Source organism: Lepisma saccharinum, chromosome 4, assembly GCF_977018435.1.
Source record: "Lepisma saccharinum chromosome 4, izLepSacc3.1, whole genome shotgun sequence".
Classification (NCBI taxonomy): Eukaryota; Metazoa; Arthropoda; class Insecta; order Zygentoma; family Lepismatidae; genus Lepisma; species Lepisma saccharinum.
The window spans coordinates 14,785,318-14,808,510 of record NC_139232.1 but is presented as its reverse complement, the minus strand read 5'-3'; the positions used below and the strand labels follow the sequence as shown (position 1 = coordinate 14,808,510).

Sequence of the window (23,193 nt, the reverse complement as noted above, 5' to 3'; positions counted from 1 at the left end):
AAAAGGTTTACTTAATACATTTTAAAAGCGTATGTGAAATGGGCATACAGACATTACTGAGATATACTAAAGTTATTCGGGCAACTTTGAAACGCACACAACATACCAGGCCATGCCTCCCCACTCGAACTACGAAATATTTATATGTGAACCTAAAAAGAGCTACGAAAATAACATCAACGATTTTTCAAATTTGTGAAAATTTCAATTTTGTACTCGGATAAATTAATGGGTCTGTTATGTAGAGTCAGGCTTCCAGCCTGCAATATTGGGTTCCTTTATTTTTATAATCACTTATAATCATCGGTGTATCGCCGAGTTGAATTCTTCCGTAACTTTGGACCATAATAATACAACTCTACTATTGTACGTTTAGCTCTAACTGTAGGCCCTCTCCGATGGCGCAGTGGTAGCGTCGTCGCCTTGTAATCAAGGGATCCCGAATTCGATACCCGGTGGAGATACATAGTGGCTCGGATCCCACTTTAAACTGTAGGTCCAGTTCCGATTAGCTTTACTGTGCATAAAGTTGACTTAAAAGCTCCAAATGAATGAATCAATCAATCAATCAAAAACTAACTTTAATATTACAGTAGCATTGATGGTTAGACCTAAAACTCCAGCAGCATTTCGCTGACCACCGTTAGTTGGCCAATGTGCGTTACGACGCCAGGGGTCCATAGTTCGAAACCCGGCCTCCACAATGAGTGTGTTCCTTCATTAATTTCATCGCATCATCACTTGTCGTCGCGATTAAACATAATTGGCAAAAAAGCGACGTAAAATATAATAATTAAATCAACTCCACAGCAATTCAGGTGTCTTCGTTCCACATTTTCGCATATGCTCCCGGCCCCCTCACTCACTAAAAAAGTTTTGGGTACGGTACGGGCCTAATACAATTTTACATATTATGAATCCATCTTTCAGTTGCTTGCACAGTAACAGGTCGTTTCCGTCTTCTGCGTCTTCTTCCGTATAGAAGTAATACTACAAAAGTTGTCATACTTTTGTACTTATCTTTGTTAATGTGTTGCCTTCGGTATTATTAACTTTATTCAGTGTTGTTACTCCTTCATCAAAAACAAGATCGAGTACTAACACTATTCCAAAACTTCCTCTATTGCCGCCAAGAATCCAGAGGCTGGTGTACTGTGGCGACGCATTTGGTAAAGTTACTGAGAAGAAAGTCAAAATATCGCTGGTTTCCGCATACGATGTCGCAACATTTACCATCCAGCGTTGCATAGTCAAAAGTGTCAACCCCAAAATAGCGTGGGGCCAATCCTACGTATAATATTTAATGTTTACCTTGACTCAGAGCCTAATAATTCTAATAAAATTAATAAATGTGCATATTTTGCATCATGCTGTCTAGGGCTGATTCGATATCAGTTTGAACCGATTCTTAAGTTTGCGGGCCTCCCTGAAGGAATGGTTATCGCTGCGCGCTACGAAGCCAAGAATCTAGGCTTCGAATCTCTGACTAGCCATGGGTGTTCTATGTATGAATTTGAATTTAAAATTTTGGATACGTCAGCACTAAGGCTATTTTGCACCCGTCAAGCTTTACGGGGTACAGACCATACCATAGCAAATAACGTAGTTTAACGTCTCACAACTTCAAAGTTTATCAGCCGAAATAGCGCAGCTGGGAGAGCGTTAGACTGAAGATCTAAAGGTTCTTATGAACATACGGATTTCATACTCGCAGGAAGGTATTGTATTACTTAAATCTTTATCAGCCGAAATAGCTCAGCTGGGAGAGCTTTAGACTGATGATCTAAAGGTCCCTGGTTCGATCCCGGGTTTCAGCAAAAACATTTCATTTTACTCACAATACTGTAACCGTACTATTCTTATGAACATACGGACTTCATACTCGCAGGAAGGTATTGTATTACTTGAAGCTTTATCAGCCGAAATAGCTCAGCTGGGAGAGCGTTAGATTGAAGATCTAAAGGTCCCTGGTTCGATCCCGGGTTTCGGCAAAAAAACATTTCATTTTACTCACAATACTGTAACCGTACTTTTCTTATGAACATACGGATTTCATACACGCAGGAAGGTATTGTATTACTTGAAGCATTATTAGCCGAAATAGCTCAGCTGGGAGAGCGTTAGACTGAAGATCTAAAGGTCCCTGGTTCGATCCCTGGTTTCGGCAAAAAAAAAATCATTTCATTTTACTCACAATACTGTAACCTTACGATTCTTATGAACATACGGACTTCATACTCGCAGGAAGGTTTTGGATTACTTGAAGGTCTATCAGCCGAAATAGCTCAGCTGGGAGAGCGTTAGACTGAAGATCTAAAGGTCCTTGGTTCGATCCCGGGTTTCGGTAAAAAAACATTTCATTTTACTCACAATACTGTAACCGTACTTTTCTTATGAACATACGGATTTCATACACGCAGGAAGGTATTGTATTACTTGATGCATTATCAGCCGATATAGCTCAGCTGGGAGAGCGTTAGACTGAAGATCTAAAGGTCCCTGGTTCGATCCCTCGTTTCGGCAAAAAAAAAAAAACATTTCATTTTACTCACAATACTGTAACCGTACGATTCTTATGAACATACGGACTTCATACTCGCAGGAAGGTGTTGGATTACTTGAAGGTCTATCAGCCGAAATAGCTCAGCTGGGAGAGCGTTAGACTGAAGATCTAAAGGTCCCTGGTTCGATCCCGGGTTTCGGCAAAAAACATTTCATTTTACTCACAATACTGTAACCGTACTTTTCTTATGAACATTCGGATTTCATACACGCAGGAAGGTATTGTATTACATGAAGCATTATCAGCCGAAATAGCTCAGCTGGGAGAGCGTTAGATTGAAGATCTAAAGGTCCCTGGTTCGATCCCGGGTTTCGGCAAAAAAACATTTCATTTTACTCACAATACTGTAACCGTACTTTTCTTATGAACATACGGATTTCATCTAAAGGTCCTTGGTTCGATCCCGGGTTTCGGCAAAAAAACATTTCATTTTACTCACAATACTGTAACCGTACTTTTCTTATGAACATACGGATTTCATACACGCAGGAAGGTATTGTATTACTTGAAGCATTATCAGCCGAAATAGCTCAGCTGGGAGAGCGTTAGACTGAAGATCTAAAGGTCCCTGGTTCGATCCCTGGTTTCGGCAAAAAAAAAAAAACATTTCATTTTACTCACAATACTGTAACCGTACGATTCTTATGAACATACGGACTTCATACTCGCAGGAAGGTGTTGGATTACTTGAAGGTCTATCAGCCGAAATAGCTCAGCTGGGAGAGCGTTAGACTGAAGATCTAAAGGTCCCTGGTTCGATCCCGGGTTTCGGCAAAAAACATTTCATTTTACTCACAATACTGTAACCGTACTTTTCTTATGAACATTCGGATTTCATACACGCAGGAAGGTATTGTATTACTTGAAGCATTATCAGCCGAAATAGCTCAGCTGGGAGAGCGTTAGATTGAAGATCTAAAGGTCCCTGGTTCGATCCCGGGTTTCGGCAAAAAAACATTTCATTTTACTCACAATACTGTAACCGTACTTTTCTTATGAACATACGGATTTCATCTAAAGGTCCTTGGTTCGATCCCGGGTTTCGGCAAAAAAACATTTAATTTTACTCACAATACTGTAACCGTACTTTACTTATGAACATACGGATTTCATACACGCAGGAAGGTATTGTATTACTTGAAGCATTATCAGCCGAAATAGCTCAGCTGGGAGAGCGTTAGTCTGAAGATCTAAAGGTCCCTGGTTCGATCCCTGGTTTCGGCAAAAAAAAAAAAACATTTCATTTTACTCACAATACTGTAACCGTACGATTCTTATGAACATACGGACTTCATACTCGCAGGAAGGTGTTGGATTACTTGAAGGTCTATCAGCCGAAATAGCTCAGCTGGGAGAGCGTTAGACTGAAGATCTAAAGGTCCCTGGTTCGATCCCGGGTTTCGGCAAAAAACATTTCATTTTACTCACAATACTGTAACCGTACTTTTCTTATGAACATTCGGATTTCATACACGCAGGAAGGTATTGTATTACTTGAAGCATTATCAGCCGAAATATCTCAGCTGGGAGAGCGTTAGATTGAAGATCTAAAGGTCCCTGGTTCGATCCCGGGTTTCGGCAAAAAAACATTTCATTTTACTCACAATACTGTAACCGTACCTTTCTTATGAACATACGGATTTCATACACGCAGGAAGGTATTGTATTACTTGAAGCATTATCAGCCGAGATAGCTCAGCTGGGAGAGCGTTAGATTGAAGATCTAAAGGTCCCTGGTTCGATCACGGGTTTCGGCAAAAAAACATTTCATTTTACTCACAATACTGTAACCGTACTTTTCTTATGAACATACGGATTTCATACACGCAGGAAGGTATTGTATTACTTGAAGCATTATCAGCCGAAATAGCTCAGCTGGGAGAGCGTTAGATTGAAGATCTAAAGGTCCCTGGTTCGATCACGGGTTTCGGCAAAAAAACATTTCATTTTACTCACAATACTGTAACCGTACTTTTCTTATGAACATACGGATTTCATACACGCAGGAAGGTATTGTATTACTTGAAGCATTATCAGCCGAAATAGCTCAGCTGGGAGAGCGTTAGACTGAAGATCTAAAGGTCCCTGGTTCGATCCCGGGTTTCGGCAAAAAAACATTTCATTTTACTCACAATACTGTAACCGTACTTTTCTTATGAACATACGGATTTCATACACGCAGGAAGGTATTGGATTACTTGAAGCATTATTAGCCGAAATAGCTCAGCTGGGAGAGCGTTAGACTGAAGATCTAAAGGTCCCTGGTTCGATCCCTGGTTTCGGCAAAAAAAAAAAACATTTCATTTTACTCACAATACTGTAACCGTACGATTCTTATGAACATACGGACTTCATACTCGCAGGAAGGTGTTGGATTACTTGAAGGTCTATCAGCCGAAATAGCTCAGCTGGGAGAGCGTTAGACTGAAGATCTAAAGGTCCCTGGTTCGATCCCGGGTTTCGGCAAAAAACATTTCATTTTACTCACAATACTGTAACCGTACTTTTCTTATGAACATTCGGATTTCATACACGCAGGAAGGTATTGTATTACTTGATGCATTATCAGCCGAAATAGCTCAGCTGGGAGAGCGTTAGATTGAAGATCTAAAGGTCCCTGGTTCGATCCCGGGTTTCGGCAAAAAAACATTTCATTTTACTCACAATACTGTAACCGTACTTTTCTTATGAACATACGGATTTCATACACGCAGGAAGGTATTGTATTACTTGAAGCATTATCAGCCGAAATAGCTCAGCTGGGAGAGCGTTAGACTGAAGACCTAAAGGTCCCTGGTTCGATCCCTGGTTTCGGCAAAAAAAAAAAAAAACATTTGATTTTACTCACAATACTGTAACCGTACGATTCTTATGAACATACGGACTTCATACTCGCAGGAAGGTGTTGGATTACTTGAAGGTCTATCAGCCGAAATAGCTCAGCTGGGAGAGCGTTAGACTGAAGATCTAAAGGTCCCTGGTTCGATCCCTGGTTTCGGCAAAAAAAAAAAAACATTTCATTTTACTCACAATACTGTAACCGTACGATTCTTATGAACATACGGACTTCATACTCGCAGGAAGGTGTTGAATTACTTGAAGGTCTATCAGCCGAAATAGCTCAGCTGGGAGAGCGTTAGACTGAAGATCTAAAGGTCCCTGGTTCGATCCCTGGTTTCGGCAAAAAAAAAAAAACATTTCATTTTACTCACAATACTGTAACCGTACGATTCTTATGAACATACGGACTTCATACTCGCAGGAAGGTGTTGGATTACTTGAAGGTCTATCAGCCGAAATAGCTCAGCTGGGAGAGCGTTAGACTGAAGATCTAAAGGTCCCTGGTTCGATCCCTGGTTTCGGCAAAAAAAAAAAAACATTTCATTTTACTCACAATACTGTAACCGTACGATTCTTATGAACATACGGACTTCATACTCGCAGGAAGGTGTTGGATTACTTGAAGGTCTATCAGCCGAAATAGCTCAGCTGGGAGAGCGTTAGACTGAAGATCTAAAGGTCCCTGGTTCGATCCCTGGTTTCGGCAAAAAAAAAAAAAAACATTTCATTTTACTCACAATACTGTAACCGTACTATTCATATGAACATACGGATTTCATACTCGCAGGAAGGTATTGTATGACTTGAAGCTTTATCAGCTAAAATAGCTCAGCTTGGAGAGCAATATTCTGAATATCTAAACGTCCCTGGTTCGATCACGAGTTTCGAAAAAAAAAACATTTCGTTTTACTCACAATACTGTAACCTTACTTTTCTTATGAACATACGGATTTCATACACGCAGGAAGGTATTGTATTACTTGAAGCATTATCAGCCGAAATAGCTCAGCTGGGAGAGCGTTAGATTGAAGATCTAAAGGTCCCTGGTTCGATCCCGGGTTTCGGCAAAAAAACATTTCATTTTACTCACAATACTGTAACCGTACTTTTCTTATGAACATACGGATTTCATACACGCAGGAAGGTATTGTATTACTTGAAGCATTATTAGCCGAAATAGCTCAGCTGGGAGAGCGTTAGACTGAAGATCTAAAGGTCCCTGGTTCGATCCCTGGTTTCGGCAAAAAAAAAAAACATTTCATTTTACTCACAATACTGTAACCGTACGATTCTTATGAACATACGGACTTCATACTCGCAGGAAGGTTTTGGATTACTTGAAGGTCTATCAGCCGAAATAGCTCAGCTGGGAGAGCGTTAGACTGAAGATCTAAAGGTCCTTGGTTCGATCCCGGGTTTCGGTAAAAAAACATTTCATTTTACTCACAATACTGTAACCGTACTTTTCTTATGAACATTCGGATTTCATACACGCAGGAAGGTATTGTATTACATGAAGCATTATCAGCCGAAATAGCTCAGCTGGGAGAGCGTTAGATTGAAGATCTAAAGGTCCCTGGTTCGATCCCGGGTTTCGGCAAAAAAACATTTCATTTTACTCACAATACTGTAACCGTACTTTTCTTATGAACATACGGATTTCATCTAAAGGTCCTTGGTTCGATCCCGGGTTTCGGCAAAAAAACATTTCATTTTACTCACAATACTGTAACCGTACTTTTCTTATGAACATACGGATTTCATACACGCAGGAAGGTATTGTATTACTTGAAGCATTATCAGCCGAAATAGCTCAGCTGGGAGAGCGTTAGACTGAAGATCTAAAGGTCCCTGGTTCGATCCCTGGTTTCGGCAAAAAAAAAAAAACATTTCATTTTACTCACAATACTGTAACCGTACGATTCTTATGAACATACGGACTTCATACTCGCAGGAAGGTGTTGGATTACTTGAAGGTCTATCAGCCGAAATAGCTTAGCTGGGAGAGCGTTAGACTGAAGATCTAAAGGTCCCTGGTTCGATCCCGGGTTTCGGCAAAAAACATTTCATTTTACTCACAATACTGTAACCGTACTTTTCTTATGAACATTCGGATTTCATACACGCAGGAAGGTATTGTATTACTTGAAGCATTATCAGCCGAAATAGCTCAGCTGGGAGAGCGTTAGATTGAAGATCTAAAGGTCCCTGGTTCGATCCCGGGTTTCGGCAAAAAACATTTCATTTTACTCACAATACTGTAACCGTACATTTCTTATGAACATACGGATTTCATCTAAAGGTCCTTGGTTCGATCCCGGGTTTCGGCAAAAAAACATTTAATTTTACTCACAATACTGTAACCGTACTTTTCTTATGAACATACGGATTTCATACACGCAGGAAGGTATTGTATTACTTGAAGCATTATCAGCCGAAATAGCTCAGCTGGGAGAGCGTTAGACTGAAGATCTAAAGGTCCCTGGTTCGATCCCTGGTTTCGGCAAAAAAACATTTCATTTTACTCACAATACTGTAACCGTACTTTTCTTATGAACATTCGGATTTCATACACGCAGGAAGGTATTGTATTACTTGAAGCATTATCAGCCGAAATAGCTCAGCTGGGAGAGCGTTAGATTGAAGATCTAAAGGTCCCTGGTTCGATCCCGGGTTTCGGCAAAAAAACATTTCATTTTACTCACAATACTGTAACCGTACTTTTCTTATGAACATACGGATTTCATACACGCAGGAAGGTATTGTATTACTTGAAGCATTATCAGCCGAAATAGCTCAGCTGGGAGAGCGTTAGACTGAAGATCTAAAGGTCCCTGGTTCGATCCCTGGTTTCGGCAAAAAAAAAAAACATTTCATTTTACTCACAATACTGTTACCGTACGATTCTTATGAACATACGGACTTCATACTTGCAGGAAGGTGTTGGATTACTTGAAGGTCTATCAGCCGAAATAGCTCAGCTGGGAGAGCGTTAGACTGAAGATCTAAAGGTCCCTGGTTCGATCCCGGGTTTCGGCAAAAAACATTTCATTTTACTCACAATACTGTAACCGTACTTTTCTTATGAACATACGGATTTCATCTAAAGGTCCTTGGTTCGATCCCGGGTTTCGGCAAAAAAACATTTCATTTTACTCACAATACTGTAACCGTACTTTTCTTATGAACATACGGATTTCATACACGCAGGAAGGTATTGTATTACTTGAAGCATTATCAGCCGAAATAGCTCAGCTGGGAGAGCGTTAGATTGAAGATCTAAAGGTCCCTGGTTCGATCCCGGGTTTCGGCAAAAAACATTTCATTTTACTCACAATACTGTAACCGTACATTTCTTATGAACATACGGATTTCATCTAAAGGTCCTTGGTTCGATCCCGGGTTTCGGCAAAAAAACATTTAATTTTACTCACAATACTGTAACCGTACTTTTCTTATGAACATACGGATTTCATACACGCAGGAAGGTATTGTATTACTTGAAGCATTATCAGCCGAAATAGCTCAGCTGGGAGAGCGTTAGACTGAAGATCTAAAGGTCCCTGGTTCGATCCCTGGTTTCGGCAAAAAAACATTTCATTTTACTCACAATACTGTAACCGTACTTTTCTTATGAACATTCGGATTTCATACACGCAGGAAGGTATTGTATTACTTGAAGCATTATCAGCCGAAATAGCTCAGCTGGGAGAGCGTTAGATTGAAGATCTAAAGGTCCCTGGTTCGATCCCGGGTTTCGGCAAAAAAACATTTCATTTTACTCACAATACTGTAACCGTACTTTTCTTATGAACATACGGATTTCATACACGCAGGAAGGTATTGTATTACTTGAAGCATTATGAGCCGAAATAGCTCAGCTGGGAGAGCGTTAGACTGAAGATCTAAAGGTCCCTGGTTCGATCCCTGGTTTCGGCAAAAAAAAAAAAAACATTTCATTTTACTCACAATACTGTTACCGTACGATTCTTATGAACATACGGACTTCATACTCGCAGGAAGGTGTTGGATTACTTGAAGGTCTATCAGCCGAAATAGCTCAGCTGGGAGAGCGTTAGACTGAAGATCTAAAGGTCCCTGGTTCGATCCCGGGTTTCGGCAAAAAACATTTCATTTTACTCACAATACTGTAACCGTACTTTTCTTATGAACATTCGGATTTCATACACGCAGGAAGGTATTGTATTACATGAAGCATTATCAGCCGAAATAGCTCAGCTGGGAGAGCGTTAGATTGAAGATCTAAAGGTCCCTGGTTCGATCCCGGGTTTCGGCAAAAAAACATTTCATTTTACTCACAATACTGTAACCGTACTTTTCTTATGAACATACGGATTTCATCTAAAGGTCCTTGGTTCGATCCCGGGTTTCGGCAAAAAAACATTTCATTTTACTCACAATACTGTAACCGTACTTTTCTTATGAACATACGGATTTCATACACGCAGGAAGGTATTGTATTACTTGAAGCATTATCAGCCGAAATAGCTCAGCTGGGAGAGCGTTAGACTGAAGATCTAAAGGTCCCTGGTTCGATCCCTGGTTTCGGCAAAAAAAAAAAAACATTTCATTTTACTCACAATACTGTAACCGCACGATTCTTATGAACATACGGACTTCATACTCGCAGGAAGGTGTTGGATTACTTGAAGGTCTATCAGCCGAAATAGCTCAGCTGGGAGAGCGTTAGACTGAAGATCTAAAGGTCCCTGGTTCGATCCCGGGTTTCGGCAAAAAAACATTTCATTTTACTCACAATACTGTAACCGTACTTTTCTTATGAACATACGGATTTCATACACGCAGGAAGGTATTGTATTACTTGAAGCATTATCAGCCGAAATAGCTCAGCTGGGAGAGCGTTAGACTGAAGATCTAAAGGTCCCTGGTTCGATCCCTGGTTTCGGCAAAAAAAAAAATAAAAAAAATTTCATTTTACTCACAATACTGTAACCGTACGATTCTTATGAACATACGGACTTCATACTCGCAGGAAGGTGTTGGATTACTTGAAGGTCTATCAGCCGAAATAGCTCAGCTGGGAGAGCGTAAGACTGAAGATCTAAAGGTCCCTGGTTCGATCCCTGGTTTCGGCAAAAAAAAAAAAAACATTTCATTTTACTCACAATACTGTAACCGTACGATTCTTATGAACATACGGACTTCATACTCGCAGGAAGGTGTTGGATTACTTGAAGGTCTATCAGCCGAAATAGCTCAGCTGGGAGAGCGTTAGACTGAAGATCTAAAGGTCCCTGGTTCGATCCCTGGTTTCGGCAAAAAAAAAAACATTTCATTTTACTCACAATACTGTAACCGTACGATTCTTATGAACATACGGACTTCATACTCGCAGGAAGGTGTTGGATTACTTGAAGGTCTATCAGCCGAAATAGCTCAGCTGGGAGAGCGTTAGACTGAAGATCTAAAGGTCCCTGGTTCGATCCCTGGTTTCGGCAAAAAAAAAAAAAAACATTTCATTTTACTCACAATACTGTAACCGTACGATTCTTATGAACATACGGACTTCATACTCGCAGGAAGGTGTTGGATTACTTGAAGGTCTATCAGCCGAAATAGCTCAGCTGGGAGAGCGTTAGAGTGAAGATCTAAAGGTCCCTGGTTCGATCCCTGGTTTCGGCAAAAAAAAAAAAAAACATTTCATTTTACTCACAATACTGTAACCGTACTATTCATATGAACATACGGATTTCATACTCGCAGGAAGGTATTGTATGACTTGAAGCTTTATCAGCTAAAATAGCTCAGCTTGGAGAGCAATATTCTGAATATCTAAACGTCCCTGGTTCGATCACGAGTTTCGAAAAAAAAAACATTTCGTTTTACTCACAATACTGTAACCTTACTTTTCTTATGAACATACGGATTTCATACACGCAGGAAGGTATTGTATTACTTGAAGCATTATCAGCCGAAATAGCTCAGCTGGGAGAGCGTTAGATTGAAGATCTAAAGGTCCCTGGTTCGATCCCGGGTTTCGGCAAAAAAACATTTCATTTTACTCACAATACTGTAACCGTACTTTTCTTATGAACATACGGATTTCATACACGCAGGAAGGTATTGTATTACTTGAAGCATTATTAGCCGAAATAGCTCAGCTGGGAGAGCGTTAGACTGAAGATCTAAAGGTCCCTGGTTCGATCCCTGGTTTCGGCAAAAAAAAAAAAACATTTCATTTTACTCACAATACTGTAACCGTACGATTCTTATGAACATACGGACTTCATACTCGCAGGAAGGTTTTGGATTACTTGAAGGTCTATCAGCCGAAATAGCTCAGCTGGGAGAGCGTTAGACTGAAGATCTAAAGGTCCTTGGTTCGATCCCGGGTTTCGGTAAAAAAACATTTCATTTTACTCACAATACTGTAACCGTACTTTTCTTATGAACATACGGATTTCATACACGCAGGAAGGTATTGTATTACTTGAAGCATTATCAGCCGATATAGCTCAGCGGGGAGAGCGTTAGACTGAAGATCTAAAGGTCCCTGGTTCGATCCCTCGTTTCGGCAAAAAAAAAAAAACATTTCATATTACTCACAATACTGTAACCGTACGATTCTTATGAACATACGGACTTCATACTCGCAGGAAGGTGTTGGATTACTTGAAGGTCTATCAGCCGAAATAGCTCAGCTGGGAGAGCGTTAGACTGAAGATCTAAAGGTCCCTGGTTCGATCCCGGGTTTCGGCAAAAAACATTTCATTTTACTCACAATACTGTAACCGTACTTTTCTTATGAACATTCGGATTTCATACACGCAGGAAGGTATTGTATTACATGAAGCATTATCAGCCGAAATAGCTCAGCTGGGAGAGCGTTAGATTGAAGATCTAAAGGTCCCTGGTTCGATCCCGGGTTTCGGCAAAAAAACATGTCATTTTACTCACAATACTGTAACCGTACTTTTCTTATGAACATACGGATTTCATCTAAAGGTCCTTGGTTCGATCCCGGGTTTCGGCAAAAAAACATTTCATTTTACTCACAATACTGTAACCGTACTTTTCTTATGAACATACGGATTTCATACACGCAGGAAGGTATTGTATTACTTGAAGCATTATCAGCCGAAATAGCTCAGCTGGGAGAGCGTTAGACTGAAGATCTAAAGGTCCCTGGTTCGATCCCTGGTTTCGGCAAAAAAAAAAAACATTTCATTTTACTCACAATACTGTAACCGTACGATTCTTATGAACATACGGACTTCATACTCGCAGGAAGGTGTTGGATTACTTGAAGGTCTATCAGCCGAAATAGCTCAGCTGGGAGAGCGTTAGACTGAAGATCTAAAGGTCCCTGGTTCGATCCCGGGTTTCGGCAAAAAACATTTCATTTTACTCACAATACTGTAACCGTACTTTTCTTATGAACATTCGGATTTCATACACGCAGGAAGGTATTGTATTACTTGAAGCATTATCAGCCGAAATAGCTCAGCTGGGAGAGCGTTAGATTGAAGATCTAAAGGTCCCTGGTTCGATCCCGGGTTTCGGCAAAAAAACATTTCATTTTACTCACAATACTGTAACCGTACTTTTCTTATGAACATACGGATTTCATACACGCAGGAAGGTATTGTATTACTTGAAGCATTATCAGCCGAAATAGCTCAGCTGGGAGAGCGTTAGACTGAAGATCTAAAGGTCCTTGGTTCGATCCCGGGTTTCGGTAAAAAAACATTTCATTTTACTCACAATACTGTAACCGTACTTTTCTTATGAACATACGGATTTCATACACGCAGGAAGGTATTGTATTACTTGAAGCATTATCAGCCGATATAGCTCAGCGGGGAGAGCGTTAGACTGAAGATCTAAAGGTCCCTGGTTCGATCCCTCGTTTAGGCAAAAAAAAAAAAACATTTCATATTACTCACAATACTGTAACCGTACGATTCTTATGAACATACGGACTTCATACTCGCAGGAAGGTGTTGGATTACTTGAAGGTCTATCAGCCGAAATAGCTCAGCTGGGAGAGCGTTAGACTGAAGATCTAAAGGTCCCTGGTTCGATCCCGGGTTTCGGCAAAAAACATTTCATTTTACTCACAATACTGTAACCGTACTTTTCTTATGAACATTCGGATTTCATACACGCAGGAAGGTATTGTATTACATGAAGCATTATCAGCCGAAATAGCTCAGCTGGGAGAGCGTTAGATTGAAGATCTAAAGGTCCCTGGTTCGATCCCGGGTTTCGGCAAAAAAACATGTCATTTTACTCACAATACTGTAACCGTACTTTTCTTATGAACATACGGATTTCATCTAAAGGTCCTTGGTTCGATCCCGGGTTTCGGCAAAAAAACATTTCATTTTACTCACAATACTGTAACCGTACTTTTCTTATGAACATACGGATTTCATACACGCAGGAAGGTATTGTATTACTTGAAGCATTATCAGCCGAAATAGCTCAGCTGGGAGAGCGTTAGACTGAAGATCTAAAGGTCCCTGGTTCGATCCCTGGTTTCGGCAAAAAAAAAAAACATTTCATTTTACTCACAATACTGTAACCGTACGATTCTTATGAACATACGGACTTCATACTCGCAGGAAGGTGTTGGATTACTTGAAGGTCTATCAGCCGAAATAGCTCAGCTGGGAGAGCGTTAGACTGAAGATCTAAAGGTCCCTGGTTCGATCCCGGGTTTCGGCAAAAAACATTTCATTTTACTCACAATACTGTAACCGTACTTTTCTTATGAACATTCGGATTTCATACACGCAGGAAGGTATTGTATTACTTGAAGCATTATCAGCCGAAATAGCTCAGCTGGGAGAGCGTTAGATTGAAGATCTAAAGGTCCCTGGTTCGATCCCGGGTTTCGGCAAAAAAACATTTCATTTTACTCACAATACTGTAACCGTACTTTTCTTATGAACATACGGATTTCATACACGCAGGAAGGTATTGTATTACTTGAAGCATTATCAGCCGAAATAGCTCAGCTGGGAGAGCGTTAGATTGAAGATCTAAAGGTCCCTGGTTCGATCACGGGTTTCGGCAAAAAAACATTTCATTTTACTCACAATACTGTAACCGTACTTTTCTTATGAACATACGGATTTCATACACGCAGGAAGGTATTGTATTACTTGAAGCATTATCAGCCGAAATAGCTCAGCTGGGAGAGCGTTAGACTGAAGATCTAAAGGTCCCTGGTTCGATCCCTGGTTTCGGCAAAAAAAAAAAACATTTCATTTTACTCACAATACTGTAACCGTACGATTCTTATGAACATACGGACTTCATACTCGCAGGAAGGTGTTGGATTACTTGAAGGTCTATCAGCCGAAATAGCTCAGCTGGGAGAGCGTTAGACTGAAGATCTAGAGGTCCCTGGTTCGATCCCGGGTTTCGGCAAAAAAACATTTCATTTTACTCACAATACTGTAACCGTACTTTTCTTATGAACATACGGATTTCATACACGCAGGAAGGTATTGGATTACTTGAAGCATTATTAGCCGAAATAGCTCAGCTGGGAGAGCGTTAGACTGAAGATCTAAAGGTCCCTGGTTCGATCCCTGGTTTCGGCAAAAAAAAAAAAACATTTCATTTTACTCACAATACTGTAACCGTACGATTCTTATGAACATACGGACTTCATACTCGCAGGAAGGTGTTGGATTACTTGAAGGTCTATCAGCCGAAATAGCTCAGCTGGGAGAGCGTTAGACTGAAGATCTAAAGGTCCCTGGTTCGATCCCGGGTTTCGGCAAAAAACATTTCATTTTACTCACAATACTGTAACCGTACTTTTCTTATGAACATTCGGATTTCATACACGCAGGAAGGTATTGTATTACTTGAAGCATTATCAGCCGAAATAGCTCAGCTGGGAGAGCGTTAGATTGAAGATCTAAAGGTCCCTGGTTCGATCCCGGGTTTCGGCAAAAAAACATTTCATTTTACTCACAATACTGTAACCGTACTTTTCTTATGAACATACGGATTTCATACACGCAGGAAGGTATTGTATTACTTGAAGCATTATCAGCCGAAATAGCTCAGCTGGGAGAGCGTTAGATTGAAGATCTAAAGGTCCCTGGTTCGATCACGGGTTTCGGCAAAAAAACATTTCATTTTACTCACAATACTGTAACCGTACTTTTCTTATGAACATACGGATTTCATACACGCAGGAAGGTATTGTATTACTTGAAGCATTATCAGCCGAAATAGCTCAGCTGGGAGAGCGTTAGACTGAAGATCTAAAGGTCCCTGGTTCGATCCCTGGTTTCGGCAAAAAAAAAAAACATTTCATTTTACTCACAATACTGTAACCGTACGATTCTTATGAACATACGGACTTCATACTCGCAGGAAGGTGTTGGATTACTTGAAGGTCTATCAGCCGAAATAGCTCAGCTGGGAGAGCGTTAGACTGAAGATCTAGAGGTCCCTGGTTCGATCCCGGGTTTCGGCAAAAAAACATTTCATTTTACTCACAATACTGTAACCGTACTTTTCTTATGAACATACGGATTTCATACACGCAGGAAGGTATTGGATTACTTGAAGCATTATTAGCCGAAATAGCTCAGCTGGGAGAGCGTTAGACTGAAGATCTAAAGGTCCCTGGTTCGATCCCTGGTTTCGGCAAAAAAAAAAAAACATTTCATTTTACTCACAATACTGTAACCGTACGATTCTTATGAACATACGGACTTCATACTCGCAGGAAGGTGTTGGATTACTTGAAGGTCTATCAGCCGAAATAGCTCAGCTGGGAGAGCGTTAGACTGAAGATCTAAAGGTCCCTGGTTCGATCCCGGGTTTCGGCAAAAAACATTTCATTTTACTCACAATACTGTAACCGTACTTTTCTTATGAACATTCGGATTTCATACACGCAGGAAGGTATTGTATTACTTGAAGCATTATCAGCCGAAATAGCTCAGCTGGGAGAGCGTTAGACTGAAGATCTAAAGGTCCCTGGTTCGATCCCTGGTTTCGGCAAAAAAAAAAAAAAAAACATTTCATTTTACTCACAATACTGTAACCGTACGATTCTTATGAACATACGGACTTCATACTCGCAGGAAGGTGTTGGATTACTTGAAGGTCTATCAGCCGAAATAGCTCAGCTGGGAGAGCGTTAGACTGAAGATCTAAAGGTCCCTGGTTCGATCCCTGGTTTCGGCAAAAAAAAAAAAAACATTTCATTTTACTCACAATACTGTAACCGTACGATTCTTATGAACATACGGACTTCATACTCGCAGGAAGGTGTTGGATTACTTGAAGGTCTATCAGCCGAAATAGCTCAGCTGGGAGAGCGTTAGACTGAAGATCTAAAGGTCCCTGGTTCGATCCCTGGTTTCGGCAAAAAAAAAAAAACATTTCATTTTACTCACAATACTGTAACCGCACGATTCTTATGAACATACGGACTTCATACTCGCAGGAAGGTGTTGGATTACTTGAAGGTCTATCAGCCGAAATAGCTCAGCTGGGAGAGCGTTAGACTGAAGATCTAAAGGTCCCTGGTTCGATCCCTGGTTTCGGCAAAAAAAAAAAAAAACATTTCATTTTACTCACAATACTGTAACCGTACGATTCTTATGAACATACGGACTTCATACTCGCAGGAAGGTGTTGGATTACTTGAAGGTCTATCAGCCGAAATAGCTCAGCTGGGAGAGCGTTAGACTGAAGATCTAAAGGTCCCTGGTTCGATCCCTGGTTTCGGCAAAAAAAAAAAAAAAACATTTCATTTTACTCACAATACTGTAACCGTACTATTCATATGAACATACGGATTTCATACTCGCAGGAAGGTATTGTATGACTTGAAGCTTTATCAGCTAAAATAGCTCAGCTTGGAGAGCAATATTCTGAATATCTAAACGTCCCTGTTTCGATCACGAGTTTCGAAAAAAAAAACATTTCGTTTTACTCACAATACTGTAACCTTACTTTTCTTATGAACATACGGATTTCATACACGCAGGAAGGTATTGTATTACTTGAAGCATTATCAGCCGAAATAGCTCAGCTGGGAGAGCGTTAGACTAAGTCAGTGCCACGGCACGGTAGAGTACAGACGTGTTGCGAGCTGCTGTGAGCAAACGAGTTAACCGAGTACCGTGGTGAACTGTTTCGCCATCAAATTGGGATTTTTTTCCCACTGAATTTGTGAATAGACTTGAAACGACAACATACGATCATCATGCAGCGTGAAAATACCATTCAGGTAAGCTTTGATAATGGAACAACTAAACCGAGTGCTAGTGAAATACATGAATTTATATACGGAACCTTCAAATTGACATTAGATGAAATATACGCCATACAGAAACCGACAACTGTTCGCGGTGTATATGTAAAATTAGTAAGACGAGCAACAATGGATAATATCCTAGAAAAATACTCTGGTGAGGTAAACTTCCATTATGAAACTGGACAGATGACAAAAGTGAAGCTCAGTGATGCTGGCCGAGAAGTGAAATATATTCGAGTGTTCAATCTCCCGCTTGAATTGGATGATCGACTTATAAGTGCCAAATTAAGTGACTTCGGTGTAGTAGATAACATTACACGTGAAACATGGAGCACGAAGTTTAGATATCAAGTACAAAACGGAGTGCGAGTAGTGAAAATGTCATTGAAAAAAACCATACCGTCCTTTCTTCAGGTCGATAAATTTATGACGCACATAATATATACTGGACAGACACCCACGTGTGAAATTTGTGCTAGTGACCTTCACAAAAAACAGGACTGTCCTCGCCGGAAAACAACGGTATTACGTGTTCCAACTCGCCCCATTAGATCATATAGTGGAGCGGTAGTGCAGTTATCCATGGAAGACAAAGATGACTGGATGGAAAATGGAATTTCCCAGCAGATCTGTGATGTTGAAAAGGATTCCTTACTTCCAAATAGAGGTGTGCGAAAGAGAGAACTACGATCCTCCTCACAGAAATTATCGGCTGGAACTGTAAGTAAAACAATACAAAAACGTAAAAATAAACAAAAAAAATGCTTCATTTGCTTATCCTACGACGAAAAGTTTGAAAACAAATGACCCCAATTTCGATAGAAATGACCAGCCAATGGTTGATAAACCATGACATTGCAAAAGGACGGGTTAAAAAATTTGAGTGCATAATGGCCAAAAATGTTTGCACAATGATATTATTTATACTAACATGTTCCCTTTATTTCCTCTTGTAAAGTAAAATGGCCAATCCGGTTCTCCGATTAGCAACCATAAATGTAAATAAGTTAAGTAGTGACACTAAACTTGTGGCCTTACGTGAATTTTTAATTAATAATAATGTAGATGTTGCTTGTATTCAAGAGGTGGGGATTCCTTCCTTGAAGTGTCATCAATACTATGAAGAATATAATAATTGTGTTCAAAATTATACGGGAACGTCTATTTTGGTACGTCATGGTTTAAATATGTTAAATGTTCAGTTTCACCCCGGTGGGAGGATTATAATTGGTAAATTGGGTAACTTAAATATTTGTAATGTGTATGTTCCCTCTGGTACTCAAAATAGAAATAGACGTAGAAATTTTATAACACAGGAATTATCCCCTTGTTTAGATGGTCACACAGATAGACTTTGTGTTACTGGAGATTGGAATTGTACTTTACATAAAGAAGACCAAACTTCCACCTTCAATTATTCTCCAGAACTCAACTCTTTAGTAACTGGTCTAAATCTCGTTGATGTATGGAAAAAATTACAAAAAGGAAAATTAGGCTTTACTTATAAAACACAAACCGGGGCATCGCGTTTAGACCGTATGTATGTTGATAGTAGTTTACAACATTTGGTGTCAGACATTGAGGTAATTCCTCTAGTCTTTAGCGATCATGATGCAGTAGTAATGAAAATGAGATCCCCATTTGACTATATACATGTCGGAAGGGGATATTGGATTATGAATACCATAATACTAAAGGAGGATCAATTTATTCAAGCCTTTCAAACGGCATGGGAAGGTTGGCAAAGACGAACGCTGAGAAATACCGATATTATACGATGGTTGGATCAAGTTTTTAAACCATCCCTCCAAAGACTTTGTCGTACGTATTGTATAGAAAAGACTAGAAATTGGAAAAATTTAGTAAATTTTCATTTTTGTGTGTTACGAGAACTTCATAATAAGGCACAAATGGATAGGTCGACACAAAGTCGTATAAAAAAAGTCAAGGCGCAATTACTTCAGTTATATTCCAAAAAGGTAAATAGCATAAAGGCAAGAAGTAAATTAATAAATATTGACCCCGATGAAAATGTATCTTTAAATCATGTAGTTCAAATACATAAAAGAAAATCAAAAAATTTAATTACCAAACTCCAAAATAATGAAGGAGAATGGTGTCAAAACGAAGAAACTGTACGTAATTTATTACGGGAGAACCTTTGTGAAATATATAATGTTCCAAGTAATTCCCTGTCTGATTCTACAGAATATATCCAACAATATTGTCCTCATGCTGAGTTTGAAAATGAGACACAAAATGGAACAGAATTTACGATAGACGAAGTTTATCACGCAGTGTGTGCGGCAAAATCGAAATCCTCCCCAAGCCTAGATGGAATTTCTGGTACCTTTTATTATCAATTTTGGCCCCTTATAGGACCTACGGTAACAGAATGGGTAAATGCAGTCCTTGCGACAGGGAAACTGAGTACCTTATGTAAAACGGGGGTTGCAATTTTCATAGCAAAAAAAGAGAATCCACGGAAGACAGCTGATTATAGACCCATAACAATGTTTAATACGGATTATAAAATATTAACTAGATGTATCTTAAATAGGTTAAAAAACAATATAGAAACATTAGTTCAGCCCTTTCAATATGGAGTACTAGGTAATAAAAAAGTATATCATCTGCTATCCAACATAAGAGATTGTATTTCACTGTGTGAAAATACTAAGGCCGATGCTTTCTTAGTGTCTGTTGACTTTTCTCAGGCATTTGATCGTGTAAACCACCAGTATTTATGGCAGGTGTTAAATTATATGGGTATACAACCGGTCCTTATTACTCAAATTCGGAATTTAATGGAAGGTATACACATCAAAACAAAGGTAAATGAATTTCTCTCTAAGCCCTTTGTAGTAAGTAATGGCTTACCTCAAGGTAATCCCTTGTCTCTGGCGCTATTTGCGTTATCTTTGGCCCCCTTTCTATGTCATGTAAATGAACAAGTCCAAGGATTTTCTGTAAACGGATTCCACATGAAGGTCAGTGCCTTTGTGGATGACGTAACAGTTGTTTGTAAACACACTGCAGATGCGTTGGCCTTAAAAAAGTGTCTTATCGATTACGAGAGAGTATCCGGTGCCAAGGTCAACACCTTGAAAACACGTTGTATGGCTTTAGGGTTACAGTGGCCTGTTTCAGCTACAACAGTGTTCCCAATGCAAAATTCGCTAAAGATATTGGGAATAATGTTTGGCTCTACCATTAAAGAAAGTATAAACTTAAGTTACCAGAAATTATGTACAAATTTAAGATATTATTTATACATGTATAATCATCTTGACTTATGTTTAAATTCACGAATTACTTTCTTAAATATATATGGCCTGTCAAGATTATGGTATACTTGTCAGATACTAGCATTAACACCTCAATATACGGCCACAATCAAGGGCCTGATTGGTAAATTTGTGTGGAAAAATAACGTTTTTAAAGTTAGACAATCTAGTCTTACACGTTCCTATGTACAGGGTGGCCTTGAATTGATCGATTTCCAAGTGAAAGCGAGAACCTTGTTCTATCAGCGGTTTGTAGCGCGGGTTTTCAGCGTAAATGAACCAAATGCTGATTTCTTACGACAATTGTTCACTGAAATTCCACTGGCGTCTCCTGTAAACAAACCAAAGGTGCCACCTTTCTTCAGTCATTACTCTCCTGTGATAATTGAGTTAATATACGCTTTGATGAGAAATGACGATCCACCGAAACAAACTGTGCGTGAAATCTATAAACAAAATATGGACAAGGAATCTCCTGCTTCACATATTATGGGAAAATATCCAACTTATAAATGGAACATAATTTGGAAAAATATACATGCACGCCACCTTACAAAAAAACAAAGATCATGTTGGTTTAGAGCGATAAATGAGTTAATAGATTGTAAAGAAAAAAGAGCTCGATTAGGATTTAGCATAGATGCGTTGTGTACCACGTGTAATGAAACTGATACAATCGAACATCGCCTGACTAAGTGTGGAAAAATTAAAGAGGCATGGTTATTTTTACAACAATGTATAAGTAGAATTTGTCGTTTGTCACCCACTAGTGTTAAGGTATACTATATCCTAAAGCCGGAGTTCAATTTCTTTCCGGCTACCAAACAACAATCTTTACAGTGGCTTTTAGCCACTTTTGTAATGTATGAAAATATAGAAAATCCGGTTTTAGGAAACTTTCGAGTATTTTGTAATGATTATGCAAACTCTTGTGGTGTATGGAAAAAAAACATATGTATGCAAATTATTTGCAAATTGTAGTTGGATAATTTAATGTAACAAGAATTGAAGTTTTGGATAATTTAATGTAAAAAGAAATGTAAATAATAAAAAAAAGTTGGTTAGATGACAGCAAAAAAAAAACTAAAAAAACCTGAAGATCTAAAGGTCCCTGGTTCGATCCCGGGTTTCGGCAAAAAACATTTCATTTTACTCATAATACTGTAACCGTACTCTTCTTATGAACATACGGACTTCATACTCGCAGGAAGGTGTTGGATTACTTGAAGCTTTATCAGCCGAAATAGCTCCGCTGGGAGAGCGTTAGACTGAAGATCTAAAGCTTCAGGTTTCAGCAAAAACAATTCATTTTACTCACAATACTGTAACCGTATTATTGTTATGTACATACGAACTTCATAATCGCAGGAAGGTATTGTATTACTTGAAGCTTTATCAGCCGATATAGCTCAGCTGGGAGAGCATTATTCTGAAGATCTAAACGTCCCTGGTTCGATCACGGGTTTCGGCAAAAAAAAAATCATTTTACTCACAATACTGTAACCGTACTATTCTTATGAACATACGGACTTCATACTCGCAAGAAGGTATTGTATTACTTGAAGCTTTATCAGCCGAAATAGCTCAGCCGGGAGAGCGTTAGACTGAAGATCTAAAGGTCCCTGGTTCGATCTAGGGTTTGTGCAAAAAAAAAAAAAAATCATTTTACTCACAATACTGTAACCGTACTATTCTTATGAACATACGGACTTCATACTCGCAGGAAGGTATTGTATTACTTGAAGCTTTATCAGCCGAAATAGCTCAGCCGGGAGAGCGTTAGACTGAAGATCTAAAGGTCCCTGGTTCGATCCAGGGTTTGTGCAAAAAAAAAATCATTTAACTCACAATACTGTAACCGTACTATTCTTATGAACATACGGACTTCATACTCGCAGGAAGGTATTGTATTACTTGAAGCTTTATCAGCCGAAATAGCTCAGCCGGGAGAGCGTTAGACTGAAGATCTAAAGGTCCCTGGTTCGATCCCGGGTTTCGGCAAAAAAAAATCATTTTACTCACAATACTGTAACCGTAAAATTCTTATGAACATACGGACTTCATACTCGCAGGAATGTATTGTATTACTTGAAGCTTTATCAGCCGAAATAGCTCAGCTGGGGACAGTTCGCTGCCAGCACTGGCACGCGGTGCATCGTCTCTACGTGCGGTCCGTGTCGAGCATTTACGTGCAAGCGAGTAAAATTCCGGTTAAGTCT

General features: G+C 39.5%; 77 non-coding genes across 77 annotated transcripts; all 77 read left to right on the top strand.

Moving 5' to 3' along the window:
* The first annotated feature begins 1,744 nt into the window (after window positions 1–1,744).
* On the top strand, window positions 1,745–1,817 carry TRNAI-GAU (transfer RNA isoleucine (anticodon GAU)). The gene has a single exon. It is a non-coding gene; the product is annotated as a tRNA-Ile (tRNA).
* Window positions 1,818–1,918: 101 nt separating this feature from the next.
* TRNAF-GAA (transfer RNA phenylalanine (anticodon GAA)) lies at window positions 1,919–1,991 on the top strand. Its single transcript has one exon. It is a non-coding gene; the product is annotated as a tRNA-Phe (tRNA).
* A 103-nt stretch (window positions 1,992–2,094) lies between these two features.
* Window positions 2,095–2,167, top strand: TRNAF-GAA (transfer RNA phenylalanine (anticodon GAA)). The gene has a single exon. It is a non-coding gene; the product is annotated as a tRNA-Phe (tRNA).
* Window positions 2,168–2,274: 107 nt separating this feature from the next.
* Window positions 2,275–2,347, top strand: TRNAF-GAA (transfer RNA phenylalanine (anticodon GAA)). Its single transcript has one exon. It is a non-coding gene; the product is annotated as a tRNA-Phe (tRNA).
* A 285-nt stretch (window positions 2,348–2,632) lies between these two features.
* TRNAF-GAA (transfer RNA phenylalanine (anticodon GAA)) lies at window positions 2,633–2,705 on the top strand. Its single transcript has one exon. It is a non-coding gene; the product is annotated as a tRNA-Phe (tRNA).
* A 102-nt stretch (window positions 2,706–2,807) lies between these two features.
* On the top strand, window positions 2,808–2,880 carry TRNAF-GAA (transfer RNA phenylalanine (anticodon GAA)). The gene has a single exon. It is a non-coding gene; the product is annotated as a tRNA-Phe (tRNA).
* A 202-nt stretch (window positions 2,881–3,082) lies between these two features.
* TRNAF-GAA (transfer RNA phenylalanine (anticodon GAA)) lies at window positions 3,083–3,155 on the top strand. Its single transcript has one exon. It is a non-coding gene; the product is annotated as a tRNA-Phe (tRNA).
* Window positions 3,156–3,264: 109 nt separating this feature from the next.
* TRNAF-GAA (transfer RNA phenylalanine (anticodon GAA)) lies at window positions 3,265–3,337 on the top strand. Its single transcript has one exon. It is a non-coding gene; the product is annotated as a tRNA-Phe (tRNA).
* Window positions 3,338–3,439: 102 nt separating this feature from the next.
* Window positions 3,440–3,512, top strand: TRNAF-GAA (transfer RNA phenylalanine (anticodon GAA)). Its single transcript has one exon. It is a non-coding gene; the product is annotated as a tRNA-Phe (tRNA).
* A 202-nt stretch (window positions 3,513–3,714) lies between these two features.
* TRNAF-GAA (transfer RNA phenylalanine (anticodon GAA)) lies at window positions 3,715–3,787 on the top strand. Its single transcript has one exon. It is a non-coding gene; the product is annotated as a tRNA-Phe (tRNA).
* Window positions 3,788–3,896: 109 nt separating this feature from the next.
* Window positions 3,897–3,969, top strand: TRNAF-GAA (transfer RNA phenylalanine (anticodon GAA)). The gene has a single exon. It is a non-coding gene; the product is annotated as a tRNA-Phe (tRNA).
* Window positions 3,970–4,071: 102 nt separating this feature from the next.
* On the top strand, window positions 4,072–4,144 carry TRNAF-GAA (transfer RNA phenylalanine (anticodon GAA)). The gene has a single exon. It is a non-coding gene; the product is annotated as a tRNA-Phe (tRNA).
* Window positions 4,145–4,247: 103 nt separating this feature from the next.
* TRNAF-GAA (transfer RNA phenylalanine (anticodon GAA)) lies at window positions 4,248–4,320 on the top strand. Its single transcript has one exon. It is a non-coding gene; the product is annotated as a tRNA-Phe (tRNA).
* Window positions 4,321–4,423: 103 nt separating this feature from the next.
* Window positions 4,424–4,496, top strand: TRNAF-GAA (transfer RNA phenylalanine (anticodon GAA)). Its single transcript has one exon. It is a non-coding gene; the product is annotated as a tRNA-Phe (tRNA).
* Window positions 4,497–4,599: 103 nt separating this feature from the next.
* On the top strand, window positions 4,600–4,672 carry TRNAF-GAA (transfer RNA phenylalanine (anticodon GAA)). Its single transcript has one exon. It is a non-coding gene; the product is annotated as a tRNA-Phe (tRNA).
* A 103-nt stretch (window positions 4,673–4,775) lies between these two features.
* On the top strand, window positions 4,776–4,848 carry TRNAF-GAA (transfer RNA phenylalanine (anticodon GAA)). The gene has a single exon. It is a non-coding gene; the product is annotated as a tRNA-Phe (tRNA).
* Window positions 4,849–4,956: 108 nt separating this feature from the next.
* On the top strand, window positions 4,957–5,029 carry TRNAF-GAA (transfer RNA phenylalanine (anticodon GAA)). Its single transcript has one exon. It is a non-coding gene; the product is annotated as a tRNA-Phe (tRNA).
* A 102-nt stretch (window positions 5,030–5,131) lies between these two features.
* TRNAF-GAA (transfer RNA phenylalanine (anticodon GAA)) lies at window positions 5,132–5,204 on the top strand. The gene has a single exon. It is a non-coding gene; the product is annotated as a tRNA-Phe (tRNA).
* Window positions 5,205–5,307: 103 nt separating this feature from the next.
* On the top strand, window positions 5,308–5,380 carry TRNAF-GAA (transfer RNA phenylalanine (anticodon GAA)). The gene has a single exon. It is a non-coding gene; the product is annotated as a tRNA-Phe (tRNA).
* A 111-nt stretch (window positions 5,381–5,491) lies between these two features.
* TRNAF-GAA (transfer RNA phenylalanine (anticodon GAA)) lies at window positions 5,492–5,564 on the top strand. The gene has a single exon. It is a non-coding gene; the product is annotated as a tRNA-Phe (tRNA).
* Window positions 5,565–5,673: 109 nt separating this feature from the next.
* On the top strand, window positions 5,674–5,746 carry TRNAF-GAA (transfer RNA phenylalanine (anticodon GAA)). Its single transcript has one exon. It is a non-coding gene; the product is annotated as a tRNA-Phe (tRNA).
* Window positions 5,747–5,855: 109 nt separating this feature from the next.
* TRNAF-GAA (transfer RNA phenylalanine (anticodon GAA)) lies at window positions 5,856–5,928 on the top strand. The gene has a single exon. It is a non-coding gene; the product is annotated as a tRNA-Phe (tRNA).
* Window positions 5,929–6,037: 109 nt separating this feature from the next.
* Window positions 6,038–6,110, top strand: TRNAF-GAA (transfer RNA phenylalanine (anticodon GAA)). The gene has a single exon. It is a non-coding gene; the product is annotated as a tRNA-Phe (tRNA).
* A 288-nt stretch (window positions 6,111–6,398) lies between these two features.
* On the top strand, window positions 6,399–6,471 carry TRNAF-GAA (transfer RNA phenylalanine (anticodon GAA)). The gene has a single exon. It is a non-coding gene; the product is annotated as a tRNA-Phe (tRNA).
* Window positions 6,472–6,574: 103 nt separating this feature from the next.
* Window positions 6,575–6,647, top strand: TRNAF-GAA (transfer RNA phenylalanine (anticodon GAA)). Its single transcript has one exon. It is a non-coding gene; the product is annotated as a tRNA-Phe (tRNA).
* Window positions 6,648–6,755: 108 nt separating this feature from the next.
* TRNAF-GAA (transfer RNA phenylalanine (anticodon GAA)) lies at window positions 6,756–6,828 on the top strand. The gene has a single exon. It is a non-coding gene; the product is annotated as a tRNA-Phe (tRNA).
* Window positions 6,829–6,931: 103 nt separating this feature from the next.
* TRNAF-GAA (transfer RNA phenylalanine (anticodon GAA)) lies at window positions 6,932–7,004 on the top strand. The gene has a single exon. It is a non-coding gene; the product is annotated as a tRNA-Phe (tRNA).
* Window positions 7,005–7,206: 202 nt separating this feature from the next.
* TRNAF-GAA (transfer RNA phenylalanine (anticodon GAA)) lies at window positions 7,207–7,279 on the top strand. Its single transcript has one exon. It is a non-coding gene; the product is annotated as a tRNA-Phe (tRNA).
* Window positions 7,280–7,388: 109 nt separating this feature from the next.
* On the top strand, window positions 7,389–7,461 carry TRNAF-GAA (transfer RNA phenylalanine (anticodon GAA)). The gene has a single exon. It is a non-coding gene; the product is annotated as a tRNA-Phe (tRNA).
* A 102-nt stretch (window positions 7,462–7,563) lies between these two features.
* On the top strand, window positions 7,564–7,636 carry TRNAF-GAA (transfer RNA phenylalanine (anticodon GAA)). Its single transcript has one exon. It is a non-coding gene; the product is annotated as a tRNA-Phe (tRNA).
* A 201-nt stretch (window positions 7,637–7,837) lies between these two features.
* TRNAF-GAA (transfer RNA phenylalanine (anticodon GAA)) lies at window positions 7,838–7,910 on the top strand. The gene has a single exon. It is a non-coding gene; the product is annotated as a tRNA-Phe (tRNA).
* Window positions 7,911–8,013: 103 nt separating this feature from the next.
* On the top strand, window positions 8,014–8,086 carry TRNAF-GAA (transfer RNA phenylalanine (anticodon GAA)). Its single transcript has one exon. It is a non-coding gene; the product is annotated as a tRNA-Phe (tRNA).
* A 103-nt stretch (window positions 8,087–8,189) lies between these two features.
* Window positions 8,190–8,262, top strand: TRNAF-GAA (transfer RNA phenylalanine (anticodon GAA)). Its single transcript has one exon. It is a non-coding gene; the product is annotated as a tRNA-Phe (tRNA).
* Window positions 8,263–8,370: 108 nt separating this feature from the next.
* Window positions 8,371–8,443, top strand: TRNAF-GAA (transfer RNA phenylalanine (anticodon GAA)). Its single transcript has one exon. It is a non-coding gene; the product is annotated as a tRNA-Phe (tRNA).
* A 201-nt stretch (window positions 8,444–8,644) lies between these two features.
* Window positions 8,645–8,717, top strand: TRNAF-GAA (transfer RNA phenylalanine (anticodon GAA)). Its single transcript has one exon. It is a non-coding gene; the product is annotated as a tRNA-Phe (tRNA).
* Window positions 8,718–8,918: 201 nt separating this feature from the next.
* TRNAF-GAA (transfer RNA phenylalanine (anticodon GAA)) lies at window positions 8,919–8,991 on the top strand. Its single transcript has one exon. It is a non-coding gene; the product is annotated as a tRNA-Phe (tRNA).
* Window positions 8,992–9,094: 103 nt separating this feature from the next.
* Window positions 9,095–9,167, top strand: TRNAF-GAA (transfer RNA phenylalanine (anticodon GAA)). Its single transcript has one exon. It is a non-coding gene; the product is annotated as a tRNA-Phe (tRNA).
* A 103-nt stretch (window positions 9,168–9,270) lies between these two features.
* On the top strand, window positions 9,271–9,343 carry TRNAF-GAA (transfer RNA phenylalanine (anticodon GAA)). Its single transcript has one exon. It is a non-coding gene; the product is annotated as a tRNA-Phe (tRNA).
* Window positions 9,344–9,453: 110 nt separating this feature from the next.
* TRNAF-GAA (transfer RNA phenylalanine (anticodon GAA)) lies at window positions 9,454–9,526 on the top strand. The gene has a single exon. It is a non-coding gene; the product is annotated as a tRNA-Phe (tRNA).
* Window positions 9,527–9,628: 102 nt separating this feature from the next.
* Window positions 9,629–9,701, top strand: TRNAF-GAA (transfer RNA phenylalanine (anticodon GAA)). Its single transcript has one exon. It is a non-coding gene; the product is annotated as a tRNA-Phe (tRNA).
* A 202-nt stretch (window positions 9,702–9,903) lies between these two features.
* Window positions 9,904–9,976, top strand: TRNAF-GAA (transfer RNA phenylalanine (anticodon GAA)). The gene has a single exon. It is a non-coding gene; the product is annotated as a tRNA-Phe (tRNA).
* Window positions 9,977–10,085: 109 nt separating this feature from the next.
* On the top strand, window positions 10,086–10,158 carry TRNAF-GAA (transfer RNA phenylalanine (anticodon GAA)). Its single transcript has one exon. It is a non-coding gene; the product is annotated as a tRNA-Phe (tRNA).
* Window positions 10,159–10,261: 103 nt separating this feature from the next.
* TRNAF-GAA (transfer RNA phenylalanine (anticodon GAA)) lies at window positions 10,262–10,334 on the top strand. Its single transcript has one exon. It is a non-coding gene; the product is annotated as a tRNA-Phe (tRNA).
* A 297-nt stretch (window positions 10,335–10,631) lies between these two features.
* Window positions 10,632–10,704, top strand: TRNAF-GAA (transfer RNA phenylalanine (anticodon GAA)). Its single transcript has one exon. It is a non-coding gene; the product is annotated as a tRNA-Phe (tRNA).
* Window positions 10,705–10,811: 107 nt separating this feature from the next.
* TRNAF-GAA (transfer RNA phenylalanine (anticodon GAA)) lies at window positions 10,812–10,884 on the top strand. Its single transcript has one exon. It is a non-coding gene; the product is annotated as a tRNA-Phe (tRNA).
* A 111-nt stretch (window positions 10,885–10,995) lies between these two features.
* Window positions 10,996–11,068, top strand: TRNAF-GAA (transfer RNA phenylalanine (anticodon GAA)). The gene has a single exon. It is a non-coding gene; the product is annotated as a tRNA-Phe (tRNA).
* Window positions 11,069–11,356: 288 nt separating this feature from the next.
* TRNAF-GAA (transfer RNA phenylalanine (anticodon GAA)) lies at window positions 11,357–11,429 on the top strand. The gene has a single exon. It is a non-coding gene; the product is annotated as a tRNA-Phe (tRNA).
* A 103-nt stretch (window positions 11,430–11,532) lies between these two features.
* TRNAF-GAA (transfer RNA phenylalanine (anticodon GAA)) lies at window positions 11,533–11,605 on the top strand. The gene has a single exon. It is a non-coding gene; the product is annotated as a tRNA-Phe (tRNA).
* Window positions 11,606–11,714: 109 nt separating this feature from the next.
* Window positions 11,715–11,787, top strand: TRNAF-GAA (transfer RNA phenylalanine (anticodon GAA)). Its single transcript has one exon. It is a non-coding gene; the product is annotated as a tRNA-Phe (tRNA).
* Window positions 11,788–12,072: 285 nt separating this feature from the next.
* Window positions 12,073–12,145, top strand: TRNAF-GAA (transfer RNA phenylalanine (anticodon GAA)). Its single transcript has one exon. It is a non-coding gene; the product is annotated as a tRNA-Phe (tRNA).
* A 102-nt stretch (window positions 12,146–12,247) lies between these two features.
* Window positions 12,248–12,320, top strand: TRNAF-GAA (transfer RNA phenylalanine (anticodon GAA)). Its single transcript has one exon. It is a non-coding gene; the product is annotated as a tRNA-Phe (tRNA).
* Window positions 12,321–12,522: 202 nt separating this feature from the next.
* On the top strand, window positions 12,523–12,595 carry TRNAF-GAA (transfer RNA phenylalanine (anticodon GAA)). Its single transcript has one exon. It is a non-coding gene; the product is annotated as a tRNA-Phe (tRNA).
* A 108-nt stretch (window positions 12,596–12,703) lies between these two features.
* Window positions 12,704–12,776, top strand: TRNAF-GAA (transfer RNA phenylalanine (anticodon GAA)). Its single transcript has one exon. It is a non-coding gene; the product is annotated as a tRNA-Phe (tRNA).
* Window positions 12,777–12,878: 102 nt separating this feature from the next.
* TRNAF-GAA (transfer RNA phenylalanine (anticodon GAA)) lies at window positions 12,879–12,951 on the top strand. The gene has a single exon. It is a non-coding gene; the product is annotated as a tRNA-Phe (tRNA).
* A 103-nt stretch (window positions 12,952–13,054) lies between these two features.
* On the top strand, window positions 13,055–13,127 carry TRNAF-GAA (transfer RNA phenylalanine (anticodon GAA)). The gene has a single exon. It is a non-coding gene; the product is annotated as a tRNA-Phe (tRNA).
* Window positions 13,128–13,412: 285 nt separating this feature from the next.
* On the top strand, window positions 13,413–13,485 carry TRNAF-GAA (transfer RNA phenylalanine (anticodon GAA)). The gene has a single exon. It is a non-coding gene; the product is annotated as a tRNA-Phe (tRNA).
* A 102-nt stretch (window positions 13,486–13,587) lies between these two features.
* TRNAF-GAA (transfer RNA phenylalanine (anticodon GAA)) lies at window positions 13,588–13,660 on the top strand. Its single transcript has one exon. It is a non-coding gene; the product is annotated as a tRNA-Phe (tRNA).
* A 202-nt stretch (window positions 13,661–13,862) lies between these two features.
* On the top strand, window positions 13,863–13,935 carry TRNAF-GAA (transfer RNA phenylalanine (anticodon GAA)). Its single transcript has one exon. It is a non-coding gene; the product is annotated as a tRNA-Phe (tRNA).
* A 108-nt stretch (window positions 13,936–14,043) lies between these two features.
* TRNAF-GAA (transfer RNA phenylalanine (anticodon GAA)) lies at window positions 14,044–14,116 on the top strand. Its single transcript has one exon. It is a non-coding gene; the product is annotated as a tRNA-Phe (tRNA).
* A 102-nt stretch (window positions 14,117–14,218) lies between these two features.
* Window positions 14,219–14,291, top strand: TRNAF-GAA (transfer RNA phenylalanine (anticodon GAA)). The gene has a single exon. It is a non-coding gene; the product is annotated as a tRNA-Phe (tRNA).
* Window positions 14,292–14,394: 103 nt separating this feature from the next.
* Window positions 14,395–14,467, top strand: TRNAF-GAA (transfer RNA phenylalanine (anticodon GAA)). The gene has a single exon. It is a non-coding gene; the product is annotated as a tRNA-Phe (tRNA).
* A 103-nt stretch (window positions 14,468–14,570) lies between these two features.
* Window positions 14,571–14,643, top strand: TRNAF-GAA (transfer RNA phenylalanine (anticodon GAA)). Its single transcript has one exon. It is a non-coding gene; the product is annotated as a tRNA-Phe (tRNA).
* Window positions 14,644–14,751: 108 nt separating this feature from the next.
* On the top strand, window positions 14,752–14,824 carry TRNAF-GAA (transfer RNA phenylalanine (anticodon GAA)). The gene has a single exon. It is a non-coding gene; the product is annotated as a tRNA-Phe (tRNA).
* A 103-nt stretch (window positions 14,825–14,927) lies between these two features.
* On the top strand, window positions 14,928–15,000 carry TRNAF-GAA (transfer RNA phenylalanine (anticodon GAA)). Its single transcript has one exon. It is a non-coding gene; the product is annotated as a tRNA-Phe (tRNA).
* A 109-nt stretch (window positions 15,001–15,109) lies between these two features.
* TRNAF-GAA (transfer RNA phenylalanine (anticodon GAA)) lies at window positions 15,110–15,182 on the top strand. The gene has a single exon. It is a non-coding gene; the product is annotated as a tRNA-Phe (tRNA).
* A 102-nt stretch (window positions 15,183–15,284) lies between these two features.
* TRNAF-GAA (transfer RNA phenylalanine (anticodon GAA)) lies at window positions 15,285–15,357 on the top strand. Its single transcript has one exon. It is a non-coding gene; the product is annotated as a tRNA-Phe (tRNA).
* Window positions 15,358–15,460: 103 nt separating this feature from the next.
* Window positions 15,461–15,533, top strand: TRNAF-GAA (transfer RNA phenylalanine (anticodon GAA)). The gene has a single exon. It is a non-coding gene; the product is annotated as a tRNA-Phe (tRNA).
* A 103-nt stretch (window positions 15,534–15,636) lies between these two features.
* TRNAF-GAA (transfer RNA phenylalanine (anticodon GAA)) lies at window positions 15,637–15,709 on the top strand. The gene has a single exon. It is a non-coding gene; the product is annotated as a tRNA-Phe (tRNA).
* Window positions 15,710–15,817: 108 nt separating this feature from the next.
* On the top strand, window positions 15,818–15,890 carry TRNAF-GAA (transfer RNA phenylalanine (anticodon GAA)). The gene has a single exon. It is a non-coding gene; the product is annotated as a tRNA-Phe (tRNA).
* A 103-nt stretch (window positions 15,891–15,993) lies between these two features.
* TRNAF-GAA (transfer RNA phenylalanine (anticodon GAA)) lies at window positions 15,994–16,066 on the top strand. The gene has a single exon. It is a non-coding gene; the product is annotated as a tRNA-Phe (tRNA).
* A 109-nt stretch (window positions 16,067–16,175) lies between these two features.
* On the top strand, window positions 16,176–16,248 carry TRNAF-GAA (transfer RNA phenylalanine (anticodon GAA)). Its single transcript has one exon. It is a non-coding gene; the product is annotated as a tRNA-Phe (tRNA).
* A 102-nt stretch (window positions 16,249–16,350) lies between these two features.
* Window positions 16,351–16,423, top strand: TRNAF-GAA (transfer RNA phenylalanine (anticodon GAA)). The gene has a single exon. It is a non-coding gene; the product is annotated as a tRNA-Phe (tRNA).
* Window positions 16,424–16,536: 113 nt separating this feature from the next.
* On the top strand, window positions 16,537–16,609 carry TRNAF-GAA (transfer RNA phenylalanine (anticodon GAA)). The gene has a single exon. It is a non-coding gene; the product is annotated as a tRNA-Phe (tRNA).
* Window positions 16,610–16,719: 110 nt separating this feature from the next.
* On the top strand, window positions 16,720–16,792 carry TRNAF-GAA (transfer RNA phenylalanine (anticodon GAA)). Its single transcript has one exon. It is a non-coding gene; the product is annotated as a tRNA-Phe (tRNA).
* A 109-nt stretch (window positions 16,793–16,901) lies between these two features.
* On the top strand, window positions 16,902–16,974 carry TRNAF-GAA (transfer RNA phenylalanine (anticodon GAA)). The gene has a single exon. It is a non-coding gene; the product is annotated as a tRNA-Phe (tRNA).
* Window positions 16,975–17,085: 111 nt separating this feature from the next.
* TRNAF-GAA (transfer RNA phenylalanine (anticodon GAA)) lies at window positions 17,086–17,158 on the top strand. Its single transcript has one exon. It is a non-coding gene; the product is annotated as a tRNA-Phe (tRNA).
* Window positions 17,159–22,902: 5,744 nt separating this feature from the next.
* Window positions 22,903–22,975, top strand: TRNAF-GAA (transfer RNA phenylalanine (anticodon GAA)). The gene has a single exon. It is a non-coding gene; the product is annotated as a tRNA-Phe (tRNA).
* Window positions 22,976–23,193: the final 218 nt, after the last annotated feature.